Source organism: Lemur catta, chromosome 21 (assembly GCF_020740605.2).
Source record: "Lemur catta isolate mLemCat1 chromosome 21, mLemCat1.pri, whole genome shotgun sequence".
Lineage (NCBI taxonomy): Eukaryota > Metazoa > Chordata > Mammalia > Primates > Lemuridae > Lemur > Lemur catta.
In genome coordinates, this window is record NC_059148.1 from 29,525,230 (window position 1) to 29,541,215 (window position 15,986).

The following is a 15,986-nucleotide window of genomic DNA, read 5'->3' on the forward strand; positions in this document are numbered from 1 at the left end:
GTGAGTGGATCATGGCAGTTCCCACCCCATGGGGTTGTGCTGATTAATGCCCAAGTGTAGGCAAAGGTTTCAGCTCAGGCGAGGGGTACAGTTAGTGCTCAGTCATGACCGCCGGGAGGCAGCTGCCTTTATCTTAAAATCACCTATTTGTTGCTCAGGGTTCCGTCAGCCAATCATTTCAGCTGCCCCTGCTAGTGGATCCAGGCTAATTAACAGGGTCACACTGGAAGTTCATTAACTAATCTCTAGGTAAGGAAATCAAATCAACAGTATAAACAAGAGTAAAGAGCAAGAATAGTACAACATCTTAAACGGAAATAAACACATAGAGGAACATAAAAATAGGTTCTCCTTTATAGGGGCCCAACAGGATAATGACGATTATTATGACCTAATCACTAAAACCTTGTTTTCCAATGCTGGTCCACATGGCTTGAATTGCTGTGGCTGCTATATTTGACAGTAAAGCGTCGTACTTCTTTTCAAAATTTAACCATTTCAACTTTAGTAAACATAGTCTTGTTTCTCTTAATTAGTCAGCATTGCAGACACTTAGCTGACCTTGGGCCCTCAAAGGAAGTTTTCTTTGTAAAAGAGACCCTGAGAGCCCATAAAGGGGGAACTTACATTGCTGTTATTAATCAATGCTTGGTCATATTCGACTCACCGGTCCCGGAAGGACTTGTTCTCTTCTTTTACATGAAATCTTAGGTTCAGGAACAGTAAAAGGTAACAGGAAATTGTCTCCCCTAGACATGATGCAGGAGCGAGCCCTGTCTTGTCTGGCAGAGCTGCCTGGCTTAACTTTGCCTGCCCTTTCCGTACTAATGGCAACATCAAATCCCTAGTGCGCCGCCCAAAGGCTTCCGGACGGCAGCATTTCTCTGTTCTCTGGGATAGATTCAGTTTGTTTCCAGCGGCGCCAGGAGATACCATGATACCTTCGCCTGCGCTTTGATCAAGGTTGGGCACAAACCAGAGTCCTGGCCCCCCAGACAGAAGGGGAGTCAGCACTAGGAAAGAAAGATAGATAAAACCAGTCTTTCCAGGAGACAGCTTTCCTGGGGTGACAGAGGGGGCAACCCCACCCACCTTGCTTCATGTCTGGGAGGCTAACGTCTGTGGGTTTGATGTTTGAACTTGCCCATTTTACAGCCACTCGGGAAAGGCCAACAGCATTTCAGAGACACAGTCTGACACCCCTGACATCTTCCAGCTGCCAAAAAGCCTTGGTACCATCTTACATGGGGAATTAAAAACCTGTTGTTCTGGTTGGGATTGCCCTAATTGGAGTGACGCAAAATGCAACTGCTACAAACACATCCACGTGGTTTTAGTTAAGAATCTGAATCCTGCAGATGGTGTGGGGATTCAGACCAGGTCTTCCTGGGTTAAACATGAACATTATTAGCAAATGTTAGAGATGGTAAAGCCTCCTGTCTTCAAAATAAAATTGTTTTCCTTGTTATAATGGGAAGGATTTAAAAAGAACTGAAAAGGAAATGAAATTTTTCCCTTTGTGATCCTGTGTTCTAATGTCCTATCTGGGACCACCTGGATTCACACTGCACATCCCCACATTTTGGCAAACACAGTCCTATTACAGTGAACAGAATCACCCCTGTTTTTGTATAATACCAAGCACATGTGGATTCCTTGGTCATTTCAGTACCACATTTAAGGTAAAAAAAAAAAAAAAAATCAGTACATTGTTAATCACGACCTCGAATTATCTCAGTTTATTTTGTGAAACAAAAGTAATTGTGGGAGCAATCAGCACTTAGAATGTCACGAGAAATGCCAGCATGGCATTTAAACAATGATGAAATACTAACTATGTATTAACAAGCAAATTCATTGCAATGGGGGAATCTTGTGGGTTTCCCTCAGATTGGCAGGGTGGCATCAGCAAGAGGAGAGTCCGTGCAAAGATTTTCCTCCATGTTTTTTTCCTAAAAAATTATCCTGGATGCAGCTTTTAGATTCCTTGCGTAGGTTCTAGGGAGTTCTGCAAGTTCGTGTTGTTCCCAAGCTTTCACTCCTTAAGATGGCATTCACCAGTTTTCAGTATTTTGTGCAACATTGATGCCGTTTGCCGCATTTATCACAATGTAATATTTACCACACTGCAATATAGGATATTTGTTCCTTAATTTACATTGTCTTCAGACGTGCTTATTTAACTATTATACATGCATTTTAAAAGGACATGACAGCTGCGCTACAAATGGAAAACCAAGAAGATCATACTGTAAGTGGAAGACAATTATAACAGAAATGCAGCACAGGCAAAGCATTGTGCTTGGATTCTGATCCCTGCTTAAGGCTCTGGGGCTGAGTCCTGCTTCCTCTTAGTAGAAAAGGAGGTTAGTAAGTGTCAGATTGATTTTACAGACACAGGAGCAACAGACTGGGACTTTCTCCTTGATATAATCAGAGAATCCCAATCTGTATCTGAACATAACCACTGCATTACTGTGCTCTTAGATGTAATTGAAGTTTCAGTTTCATCACACTGCACACCATCTGGCTGCCCACGTGAAACTCCAGAAGGGCATCATTCATTGTGTGTCTGCCATCACTGGATGCCCACAGAGACAGGCAGTGCCGCCCCGGGGGATCTGCTGTGATTGGTCTAAGACCGTCATGTCGTTTCATTCCCCTGGCCCAGTGGGTGGTCTAGCGACAGGGTAGGGATCCCAGGTCTGGCCACTGAGAGACAAAGAGAGATCCTCTGGGAATTCTTATAGGAATTGTTCGTTTGTTTGTTTGTTTCATGATGAAAGCAAATGCAATGCCAGAAGTCCCTTCTTTGTCCTCTCTCCTTTCACCCTGTTTAGAGCTTTGCAGCTACAATGTGAAGAGCTGATGTCTGGTGCTGTGGCAGCTATCCTCTTATCATGAGGCACATACATGCTGGGTGAATCGATATGCTGAAGACAGAGGGCTGGAGGGATAGAAAAATTATGGGACCTTGATGACATCTCTGAGTTTTTGAACCAATACTGTGGGCACCTCCAGATATCTCATTAAATAATAAATACAAAGTATTCCTAAGTCCCTATCCCTAAAGGACCTGTTTGCTGAATGCTTGATTACTTACTTGCAGCTACACACAGTTAGAGCAGTTTACCAGCTCTTATTCATGGTTAATCCCAATGATTATCTTCTGGTATACACCACCAGCATGGTTTTCTTCCCCTTAATCCACACAAATACCACTTATACTTCTAGAAACTACTCAAGATTTAACTTTAAGAAGCAGACACCAGGGAAGAATTTTCTGGGTAGAGTTCTTAGGGAGGTGACTGATCAAACAAAAATTATACAGCAAAATAGTATGCACATAATTTTTAACATGTTGCAGCAATTGCGATTTGTGCACTTAAACAGAGTCCCTAGGGATTTTACAGGAATAAGAAACTTATTCTAGGAATTAGATCTTACACAAATGTGGTTTGAATTGAGGGACGGAAGGTTACAGAGGCTCCAGTGGAAGGTCAAAGACAAAAGCTCTGCTTTTTAGAACTTCCCCTGCAGCACTGGAGAATCAAGTCCTTGATAAGCTGCCGTGAACACAAGGGACAGCTCCTGGGGAGGACTGCAGAGCCACCACATCTGCCCAGAATGGCCCCTCAGGTGGATGGCTTCTGCTTCCTTTCTGCCTACCAAGTCTCTCCTGAGTCCCCCCTCCTCCAAACTCCAACTGCTGGGCTTAGAGGAAAATAGATCTGAGAAGTGTATTTATTTAATACATTCCAGCCTTAGAAGATGGTGGGGCTGAGCTGCCAATAGGAAATAAGGTACAGACGTATATGTGCCAGGGGAAGAGACAAAAACAATGTTTAAAACTACATTTCACCATCCATCCATCCATCCATAAAATAGTGAACAATCGCCTATCTAGCCTAGTCACTACCCCCTACTGGGATAGCACTGTGTACAAACCAGACACAGTTGCTATTATTGTGTTACTTGTAGCAATCATCGCTACTATGTTTCACTGCTCTCATTGCCAGTGGTGGTGGTGCCTTTTACTTCTGTGGAGAACAAAGAGCGTGACCTTTTAATACTTGTTTGCTCTCTGGAATCCTATTTTTACTATGTTTGGGTTCGGGACTGCCTCTGACCGCAAGCTAAGTGGGACCTTGGAAGAGATGGAACAGAATATACAATGTTTAAAAATAAGAGAAAACAAAAGAAAGGAGAAAAAGACACACCCACTTTATCTCCTTATTTTCTGTTAGTTCCATTTATGGCCGTTGGTTTCTTTCCCAGGAAGCGCAGGCTTCAGTAGCCTGAGTTCCTTTCTGGAACCTGGCATGTCTCGCCCAGGTGACGAGAGGTGCAAGGCGGTGAGCCCTCCTGTGGCACTGAGGGATTAAAGGTGACAAAATGGGAAGACTGGTTATCACATTGGAATTTTTCTCTTTAGTTCAGGAGTTGGTTTTCATCACCAATGGGTAAGGTTACCCCAGCAAAGTAGCCATGACAAGACAGTTCAGTTTCTGTAATTGGATTACTATTTACTAGGAACAAATGCCTTCTCTATTGTGATTTTGTTTTTATAAAAACAAAACAAAACAAAAACAAAAACACATAAGGCAGAGGGTGGTGTTTTTCCGCACTCCGTTCTAGAAGACAGGTAGTCACTCCAGGGGTACCCTCTTTGGAGTTGTGCTAATGATGGGGTGCTAAACGAAGAGAGAAATGAACACAATTCTCAGGCCTGTTTTCCAAGTTTGTTTGGACAGTTTTACAGTTTTCTGTTAGTGACTCTTGCAGCAAATGTCTGTGTTTATGTTCAGGTTAAACTGACAGAGCGGAGATCGCTACAGCCTGCTATTTCTGGGCTGTAAATGGAGGATAACTCCAATGAATTTCAGATTCTTAAAGGTTTTTGCTTTAGTGAATTCACGACACAAAGAATTTTGGGGGAAACATATTAGAGAAGAAATGCATCCTAAATTGAGAATTACTAAGGAGGGGCGGCTCTTGTCATTTATTGGATTAGTTATAGGAGTTTACACAAGGCTGTAATATTTGCTCTGCTGCCGTGGTGTGACTGGGGAAATGAAACAGTGTGTCCAGAGAGCACTCAGCAGACATTCTGATTAGTCCATCTTCTCATATGGCTGGGAGGATTCTACCAGCGCTGGGCCAGAAATTAATATCACACTCATTTAATATAGGGTGCAAAAGCAAGGTTATGAGTCAGAGGCATTTTGGTCTCACAGCAATAACTATATTGATTGAGTCAAATGTGTTTGACTTCAACGGCAAGATATCACATCTGCGTGAAATAATCCCATCCACCAACAGTAAACGGGAACATCTGCAAGAGCTGAGATAGAGGGAGAGCAAGCGGTAAACAGACGTCCCAAATTCCTAGGTTTGTGAATTATGATCGCTCTAGCTTTGTGGGTGGCTACTGATCAATTGACATGGCTAGATACTTCACAGATGTGGTGAGATAGTTCTAAAGTGCCCAAGCTAATTTATTACTGACGTTAGAATTCCACTTGCTCTAAGGTTGGAATGCCAGCCAGCTACTGCATCCCCTAGGTACACCTATGGGACATTTGGAGACAATTTGCTGAATATTCAAAGTACAGCCGATAGCGTTTCTCTCCACGCTCACAACAGCACTTAGAGGAAGCATCCGGGATTGCGCCATTTCACATCTGACTAATTACATCCATTCAGATGTGATGGGCCCAACTGGCCCCCGAACACGGCTCCATCTCACCATGGGCTGAAATGAAATCAGAACTTTGCTCGAGAGAGAGGAAGAAGAAATCGCACCTAGATAATTGGCTCACATAACATATTCTGTTTCTAGAAGTCAGAAAGAGTGGAAATTCGAATATGTAAATTAAATTCACACCTAATGGGTACAGTGCGCAATGTCTGGGGGTTGCACACGCTTGCAGCTCTGCCTGGGGCGGTGCGAAGGCAACGTATGTAACCAAGGCGTTTGTACCCCCATAATATTCTGATATTTACAAAAGTGCAAAAACACCCAAAATGATAAAAAAGTTCATTAATAAAAAATGTTACAAATAAAAACCATAGAAACGGGTAACAGTTCACATGAACCCAACTCAAGCACCCCAGAGAGCCTGCCTTTTTCCGTCATTCATTGTAGCATGCCTGCTCCCATCGTGTATCAGCCACTTCTCATTCCCTCTTACGTGCCTGTGAGCGGCTGGAGCTCAGATTTCTCAGTTAGGTGGCTTTGTGGTTTCCTCAGAGGCTGCTGCTAAAAAAATCAGGGCTACTCAAAAGTATAGGAAGGTGAAATAATGCCTGCTTTTGTGGAGACTATAACAGATGGCCTAGTACTCCTATACAGTTAAAAATAAAGGTAAGACTCTCTTGATTTTTCTCCATTGGCTTTCTGGCCCCATTTTAGGCTACTATTTTCTTCGGTGATCATTTACCCAATTATCTCATATGGAAGCTGCAAGTTTGAATGTCCTGTGAAACTGCAAAGCCAGAGAACGTTATGACCCCTCCTTCTAGGGAGAGGACTGGCAGCACATGAGGCTGTCTCTAACAGTAGGCATGTGACATGTCCGGTCATTAAGACTCACGTCCACAAGAGGAGAAGAACACTCACTGGGTACCAGTGGATGCATCCCCAAGCCCAAGGAATTGGAACCCACACCCCTGTTAACCTGAGAACATGGGCTCTGCTGAGGGTTCGGAAGATGCTCATACGAGGTCTTCGCTGGTGCCCTGGACCCCAGCCTTGCCATCCCACCACAGGGGAGACGACCCAGCCCTGATGCCCCAGCGTCGGCTCTCTGCTCTTGTCTGTTCTGCACCGAACCCACTCACCTCTAACAAACCCAAGAGGTGTTTGATGCACTTTAGGAAAGTGGGGGATGGGAAACTATAAATTCATCTTCATGGAGCAGAGTATGGGTGCGATCCCCATTCTGTGGCACTGGAGGCATAAATGAGAGGGATGAAGAAATCTGAAGGTGTCCGAAATCTGGACTTACTCTTACCCCTGTGGAAATGGCAATCAGTCACCTGCATCTGATTATTGGCCCACAGAAACCGAGAAAATGGGTGCTTGTTGCTTTAAGCTGCATGTACTCACCATCAAATTGGCATTAAGTGATCAACACTTATGTGCACACATGGAAGTAGCGTTCATCGGGTGTCGGGCAGATGGGAAAGGGGAGGTAGGGATGGGTATATTCACATCTAATGGGTGTGGTGCCCACCGTCCGGGGGATGGACACGCTTGAAGCTCTGACTGGGGTGGGGCAAAGGTAATACATGCAACCAAAATATTTGTACCCCCGTAATATGCTGAATTAAAAAAAAGACAACAATTGAACAAAACAAAAAATATTGCCTTTGAATAACCTAAATGCAGGCAGCTTGTATTTGATGTTATGTACAGTGTTCATTTTTTCATTTTTAATTTACTCATTTTTTTCCCTAAGAAAAGATCTCTCTATGAAAGGAAAAGTGACATCCAGGAACTTCCAAGCTGGGAGCTTGCTTGTGGTTGACATGGCATTCTTACAGGCAGCTGGGTCAGCGTGCAGTGGAGGTAAATCCACAGAGTTAAACCCTTGTCTCTTTACGCAGCTGCTCTGAATTCATAATTTATTATGGAAAGCAATGGGCTTTTAGATTACTCATATTTCCTATAAAATGCAAAGTTAGTACAGTTTGTTGGAATCACATTTCTTTTCCTTCATTTTCCAATTTATTTTTTCTTTTTCTTATTTTTTCTTCTCTGTGGTTGCATCCTGAGCATAATCTCTGAGCAATTTAGACAATTGAATTCTAAGGCCTTTTTAAAATAATCCTTTTCTAATTTCCCCCTTGATAAAATAGCAATGCTTCCCATAACAGCTTCTTACTATCAGTTGATGAGCTCAGGGTAAGGCTTCTCTAGGGAGTACCCTGTTATGCTGTTATGTTAAGAGTTGATAATGAAATGAGGAATTTAATAATTTTCAGCTTACGTGGCACAGCTAAGAAAGAAGTAACAATTTTTAAAATACATATGCAAAGAACACATACCTTCTTACCTATTTCTTTTTTTTCTTTTTTGTTTTTACTATGGTAATTACATACACTTCAAATATTAAATATCAACCAGTAGATGAATGAGGCTCACTCTACTCTTTGCAACATAAGACATTCCATGGCCCATGTTTGCATCATTGTCAGTGGCTCAGTAATGAATTAACAAATGAAAAAAAATGAGCGCTAAATCATGAACAAAGATGACAATAGTGAGAGGCTTCCCCCAGACGTGTCTCTGGACAGTTACTATCCATGGCTTCCTGGGCTCCTGCAGTATTGCTGGGGCGGAAGCTGACCTCGTACTTCCGAGCATGGACGCTGGAGCCAGACTGCGTGGTCCACACCTGTCTTCACCTCAGACAAGCTTCTTAATTCATTGTTTCGTAGCTTATCTATCTGTGACCAGAGAAGCAATGGGATACACTGTTCAGCAGAGCCTGGTGCATTGCAAATACTACAGAAGTGTCATTGTAACTGTCTTCTTCTTCATCATCATCATCATCATCATCATCATCATCATGTTTCTGGTTCTGCTTCTCAGTGTTCCTACACCAAGTTGTCCAGATTTCTCTGTCTCAGTCAGTTTGGGCTGCTATATCAAATTGCTATAGGATGAGTCGCTTAAATAACAAATATTTATTTCTCACAGTTCTGGAGGCTGGAGGTCTGAGATCAGGGTGCCTGCATGGTTGGGTTCGGGGGACTGTCCTCCTGCAGGCTGCAGACGGCTGCCTCCTCATTGCATCTTCACACCGGGGCAGAGAGCTTATGCCACCAGAAGGCTCCAATCCCCTGTCTAATTTCCTCCCTGGGCACTACCTCCAGATGCCATCACACCGGGGATTAGATTTCAACATGTTATTTTTTTGGGGGGGGGCAGACACCATCCTTTAGTCCCCAACAGACACCTTCTCGGGGAAGAATTTCCCAGGTGGCTCATTTAGAATTTCAATCCCAACCCCCAAACTTTCTATCCTCCTTCTTGCTTTATTTTATTTTTTAATATTTGTGTTCATGTGATGAAAAATGTATTTTGCCTTATTAGCTTTTTTTAAATTAGCTTTTCTGTCTTCTAAACTATATCTCTAAAATACAAAGTCTGTGAAGGCAGGGTTTTCCATCTGCTTTGCTCCCTGCTGTTAGGATACACCTGCATGCCTAGAACAGTCCTCACACGGAGGAGGTGCCCGAACATCTGGCGGGTGGATCTTACCCAACACTAGGACTCGATCCGTGTTGCTCACCGACAACCTCAGAAGCACAGCCCTCCCCAGACTGTGCCTGGCAGGCACTTGTTTGTCGTGAGAAGCTTTGTGGAAGCCACTTGATGCTCCCACGACGTCCCTCCTCTCTCATGGCAAAAGATCTTAGCTACCATCGGTCATCATTTTGCTGTCTCTAGCACCCTGCACATCGACCATTTTACAACCAGCTATTAATTTCGCTTCCCACTTTATGGTGCCATGATAGGAAAATGCCTCAGCAGCAAGATTTCTTGGACTCCAGATCTCTGGGGTCACAGTTAATGCAAGTGACAAGTTCATGACATCTTGCCCGGATGACATCACATTGATTTCTGGGAAGCAAGGTGGTGATGATATGATCCTGGTGAAATAAACATTGAAGGCAAAAATGGGAGACTTCGAGAATGTGGTCGGGTTTGGCATGGGTGGGCTACGTTGTGTTAAATAGAAATTTTGCCGTGTACCCAGTTGGAGAGTGGGGAGGGCATGTCGGCTGGGTGAAGACTGAAGACGAGGGTGTGAAGGGGTCAACTTGATCTTACTGAAGACCTGGGGGAGTGCGAAAGGTGAAAGCCAGCCCCCGGCTCTCTTGTCACAGCGCCCTGTGACCTGCAGTACATCACTCCGACAGGGATTTGGGGTCCAGCAGCAAAACGTCTTGTAGGCTGGGGTGCGGACGGTGAACAGATCTGGTGGAGAGTCAGACACACCGAATAGTGGAGCGTTGTTTGAATGCCCGGTGTGCTTTTGTCCCACGGAACCCTCAGCCCATCAGCAGCTAATCAATCACCCTGTCTCTGGGCTAAATGACATCCTGCTTTTCATTCTTCCATCTCCCGCGTGCCAAGTTCAGTACCCGATGCCAAGGACACGTCGGTGAGTTCGGCCCGGTCCCCGTCCTTATCCAGAAGGAGATGCCATCAGAGCGCAGAAAACACGTGATAACGAAAGCTCAAATATCATCCTCCAGGAGACGAGCAATTTTCTGAGTATTTTGCATACGTTAAGTCATTTCATCCTCAAAATAATTCTACAGTGGATACTGATATGATCCTCCCTTTGTGGAGGTGAGGAAGGGAAGGCGCAGAAGGGATGAGTAGCTCATCCGACATCCTGCAGCCGGTGAGGCTGGAGAAGTGACCAGCGCTGTGGAGACCGGAGCAGCGTGGGGAGTTGAGGATAAGGAGAGATATCCTACACAGGGTGGCTCTGAGTCGGTGAGATTCGCATGTAGATGTGTAAGAAAGGAGAGAGGAGAACGGGGAGAGCTGGCAGGAGAGTATTCCAGGCAAAGGAACCAGGGGCGAGGGGATGCTTGCCTGGCAGGCAGAGGGTGGCAGGAGGGGAGGCAGGACAGCTGGCAGGACAGGTGGCAGAAGCAGATTAGGAAGGGTCTTGGCTGTCGTCCTTAGAAGTTAAGGTTTGGGTCTGCGTGGGAGAAAAGACAAGGGAGGTTTCTGAGCAGGGAGACGGTGTGAGCGATTCCTGCTTCATGGGTCTTTCTGGTTTCTCCCAGCAGGAGCTGCAGGGAGGAGGCAGAGCCAGGAGGACGCTGTCCTGTCCCCTGATGGAGGCGAGGACAGTGACAGTACAACGGGGCTGGGCGGTGTCAGAGAAGGTGGTTGGATTCAGGAAGCTGTGGTAGGATTCAGGTGTGTTTTGAGTGTGTAGGGAAAATATTTTGAAACTAGATAGAGGTGGTAGTTTGCCAACATCCTCACCCAGAAGGAAACCTTGTACCCATGAGGCAGCTGTTCCCCAACAGCCCCTCCCCCAGCCCCTGGCAACTACTAGTCTGCTTTTTGTCTCTGTGGATTTGCCCGTTCTAGATGTTTCATAGAAACAGAATCATAAAATAGGTGAAATTTTGTTTCTGAATTTTTTGTCTTACCATAAGAATATATTAAAAAACACATAAAATGTAGTACTTGGTAGCACAACAGGGTGGACACAGTTAATAGTAATTTATTTTATATTACAAAATAAGCAGAAGAGTGGAATTGGAATGTTCCTAATACACAGAAATGATAAAAGCTTGAATTGATGGATACGCCAATTATCCTGATTTGAGCATTACACATTGCAGGCTTGTATTAAAATATCACATGTAGCCCATAAATATGTTCTACTTGTATGAATCCAAAATAATTAAAAACAAAATATTTAAAAAGTAAAATTTAAAAATAGTCTGCAATTTTTTCTTTTAAAGACAAACAACCCAGTGAAAAACCTGGGCAAAGGACTTGAATAGATAGTTCTCCAAAGAAGATATATGCATGGTCAACAAGCACTTGGAAAAAATATTCAATATCTTGAGTCCTTAGGGAACTGCAAATCAAGACCAGTGATTTTTGGAATACAGTGAATCATTGTGCATAAATGTTCAATTTACAAATACGAGAAACTTATGACCCTTTGTTCCTACATGATTATGTTGTGACTGCATGCACACAGCCTTCAGGGAGTGCCATGGGATTGGCAGGGTTGGGAGATGGCGCTGCAAGACACGGTCCACTAGAATGCAGGGAAATAGGGAATAATTGTATCTATATTGTATACAAACTACTCCTCCTCACCCAATCATTTTCATACACTATCAACGTGGATACCACTAGGCTATATTCTCCAATTCAAAAATGATGCAATTTGGGAAACCAGCCAAGTACAGCTCAGCCCAATTATTGCAAAAAACATTTTTTAAAAACTTCAAAATTGCAAGCAAGGAGGAAGTTAAACATGAAAGATGATGTTTAACAGAACAAAAGGAGCAGCTGTGAACGTTCTCAGCTCTGCCTTCCATGTGCCCCTCCTGTCTACTCTGCTTTCTTAAATGACCAGGAAAGCTACTTTGTGGGCATAAAACTGAGTTTTCTGCAAATTTAGTCCATGCTCCTATGTGATTCATAGTATATTTCATTTTGGCTATTAATGCAACAATCTGATTCGTTTTTCATGTTAATAATGGCTGCTTCTCTACATTAGGAAAAACGATTTGAAAATGAGAGATCACACTCAGTGCAATACAGCACCACTTAACTGGGCACGAAATCAGTCTTGTAAACAAAAATATCTGTAACTAGGTAACTGAATTGTTCCTCCATCAACCACATGTGACACAGTCCCCATTTATGCCTATTGTCCTAAGGATTTATTCTTTCATCTTAGAAATGTCCCAGTGTAGATAATAAATTATTTCATCTTTCTAATTACAAGTTTCTTTCAGGGCCTTTGTTTCCTGATGTTTGAATTACTTAATTTAAGATGTTTTCCAGAGTCCCGTTGGCTGAGGAGAATGAGGGATGCATGCCCTGACCATGTGCCCATGGTGTTGAGCTTGGGTGTACAAGGAGGCAGGGGGAGGCAGAGGTAGATGACTTCTCACTGTGGTTTACACATGGGGCTAAATGCTGAGGTGACTTCAGGCTGGCCAGGCCATTGGGCTTAGAGTCTGGGAAACATTTACCATATGTTTATATATACATCAATATTCACCTGTACAGCTTTCAATTTTTTAACAGGAAACAAACAATAATGGCAACAAAAGAAATGCTTTTGTTCTTTAAAACCTAGGCTTGCCATTTGCTACACCTGCAGAATGCTGTATACTTTCGAGGCCCTGCAGAGTCCCTGGAAGAAACTTAGTTTCACATTCCTGGCTGTGTTGGCTCAGAGGGTCTGGTGAGTATAAACACATGAGTGAGCTCATCTCTGCTGAGGCCAGACCAAATTTCCAATCTACAGAATTGTGGGCAATCGAATAGAGCTATTTAAAACTACTTTGCTTGCAGACAGATTATTATGCAGGAAAAGCTAACTGACATACACAATAAATATTTGTGGAATGAATGAATAATGATCTCAGAACTTACAAAAAACTAGACATGTGTGTATGTCTACTTATTTATCTTTACACATATAAAGCAATGTGAGTATCATACATATGCAACCCCTTCTGGTACAAATTGAGGAAGCACAACTCTCCCTGTTAAAATACACATTTTGTCAGTAGGTTTCTATTCTGGCCTAAATTTCCACACTGTATAATGTCTATACTAAAATTATTAGTATAGATATTTCCAGTTGGACGGAATCTGAAATATGGCAAACTCCAGCACCCAGAATTTAGTGGTAAAGAAACAGAGGCCAAGAAATGATTGGGAACATTCCCAGGGTCATGCACTCATTAGCAATCACTGGGTCTCAAATGAAAGACACAGTTGGGAAGACTCCAAAGGTTGAAACACCTGGAAGATTCCAGTGTGGAATGTGATATTACTCAGGAGCAGGGAAAATGGGGATCTCTGCTGCCACAGGACTGCAGGCAAAACTGCTCCCTCCGTTCCTCTGTTGTTTTAGCAATTTTTACAAATGTCAACTTGATGCTAAGGTATAGGTGCATCAGTATCATTGTAAGAGAAAAATAAAAAACAACTGTGAGAAACAGAAAAACAAATATTCCCTAGAACATAATGAATTTCATACACTTTTGTATATATTCAGTATCATCAAGTTATCTGCTGTTTTGTTTACTTCTAACATCTGCCCTCATCTCATTCTCCTTAGAAGTTTTACATATTATCTCTACTTTTTTTTCCAAGAGAAAGAATTCTGGTAACTCATGTCCTGAAAAAGAAAACTATACAAGCCTACAGTGTGAAATCGTAACTTGTCTGTGCATAATTTCCACAGGTTCTCTGGTTAGACATACACTATGTTAATAAAACCATTTTTGGCTGTGCTTTAGGCTTTTCATACATGTTTACATTTCTTACTTTAACTTTTTATAATACAGACAAAAGAGATGGTGGATATAGAAAAGTCAAATTATAAATATACATAAGCATGTTTGTTTGAAAGCTGTCATGATTTTTAAAATACAGATAAAAAGAATAACTTTTTACAATAAGCTCCAAATTTAAATAATGTAAATTGCAAGCAACTGCTTACCCCATTCCCCCTCCTTCCAGAGAGAGAGACAGAGACAGACAGAAAGGAGAGGAGAGAGATTGATTTAAAATTTCCTACAAGGCAATTTCTTTTGGGGGTGAAAAGTTCCTTTGCATTCTTAGTTATTACACAATTATACTGAAGTCCCCTAACTCCAGCTTGCCTGGGCCACATCTGTACCTAATCACCACGAGGGCATCTTAAATTACCTATCTGTAGGAGTCCAAAGTCATCCAGTCTTAAAATGACAATGCAGTGTCCAGATTGAAAGCAGCTGGAGTTTCCATGCGTTAATGGATTATTGGTCTCAATTGAAAAGTCATTTAGAAGGTACAGGTTTTTCCTGTGGAAGGTTTTATAGTGGCCTGTATGGCCGTGACAGAGAGAAACACGACAGGAAGAGCTATACGCTGGATACGGCCTCCACTGGGACATGGTTGAGGCACAAAACGTATTAACAGGGGGCCACAGAGCTAAGTCTATAAAGTATATAACGATGACATAAACTCCATCAGCAGTAAATCAGAGGAACTTTGCCAGACTCACTGCCTTTGCCTGTTATATTTGGGTTGACATTTTACATTTCTGCATTTGGAAAATGTTCTTTGAAATTAAATTTACTTAGAACTTAAAGGCATTGCTGTGGTTGGGAAAAAAAAAACTATATATCTCTATATTTTTAGGTTTATATTTGGTGGAGAAAAGCTACCAAAATATAAACTGTTTTTGTCTCCTTGTGGTAGGACATGGGTAACTTTAATTTTATTTATTATAATAATCTATATGTTCTGATTATTCTAAAAGTGATCATATGTCACCTAATCAAATGCATTTATAAGAACAATGGAATGATGTTTTTAAAACACAAAATGTTATTAGCCTGAAAATGGGGTTGCAGGGTTGCTTGTTGCAGGGGCACGCTCTCCTATACACATGCTTGTTACTGCGATTCAGTGTGATGGAAAAATGACACTCTTCATGACTGCGATTAGCCCGTGTCAATTTATATGCATCCTGGCTCAGACTCATAACTCACAGAGATTCACTTTTTTTCTCCCTTGGAAGCACTAAAAGCATGAATCACGACTATGTGCCTCCCTGATTTAGGGCATGTTTGCGGCAGAAATGCATGAATAAATACAATGATCATTTACTTATGAGCCTAATCAGAGATTCAGCCATCAGTCTTCCCAGGATGAACTCAGACAGAATTGAATCAGAAGGGATGAGTTTACAGGGCATGTCCATTTGTGGTGCACGTGCATTACACGCAGAAGTTTTTACACTTACCGCTACTGTCACCATGTGTGAATTTTGCCCCATTCTATTTTTTTCATCAAAAAAACTTATTTATTTTCTGTAATTGTGGAACTTTTATAGGACAGGAAAAAAAAAAAAAAAACAAACTATAAACTCTCCAGGCTCAGACAAAGAATAAACTATAGTGTTTTCAACTATTTTTAAGTATATAGTTGTCAAACTCCCAAATTTGTAATTGTGGCTGTTTATCCAATTTGAAATGAATGGTTGAAACTTTTTTCGTGACCGTGGAATATGAGTTGCCATTAAAGGATCAGATTTAATAAGACCTAGAAAACTCAAAAGAGGCAACAATGAAATAACTATTTTTGACATACTTTCCTCCTCGTCTACCTTGCGGAAGCTCAGATTTTCTACCTGACCCTGAAAGAATTCTCTCTCGGTACTTCAGAATCAAAGTTTCCAGACGACGTTCCC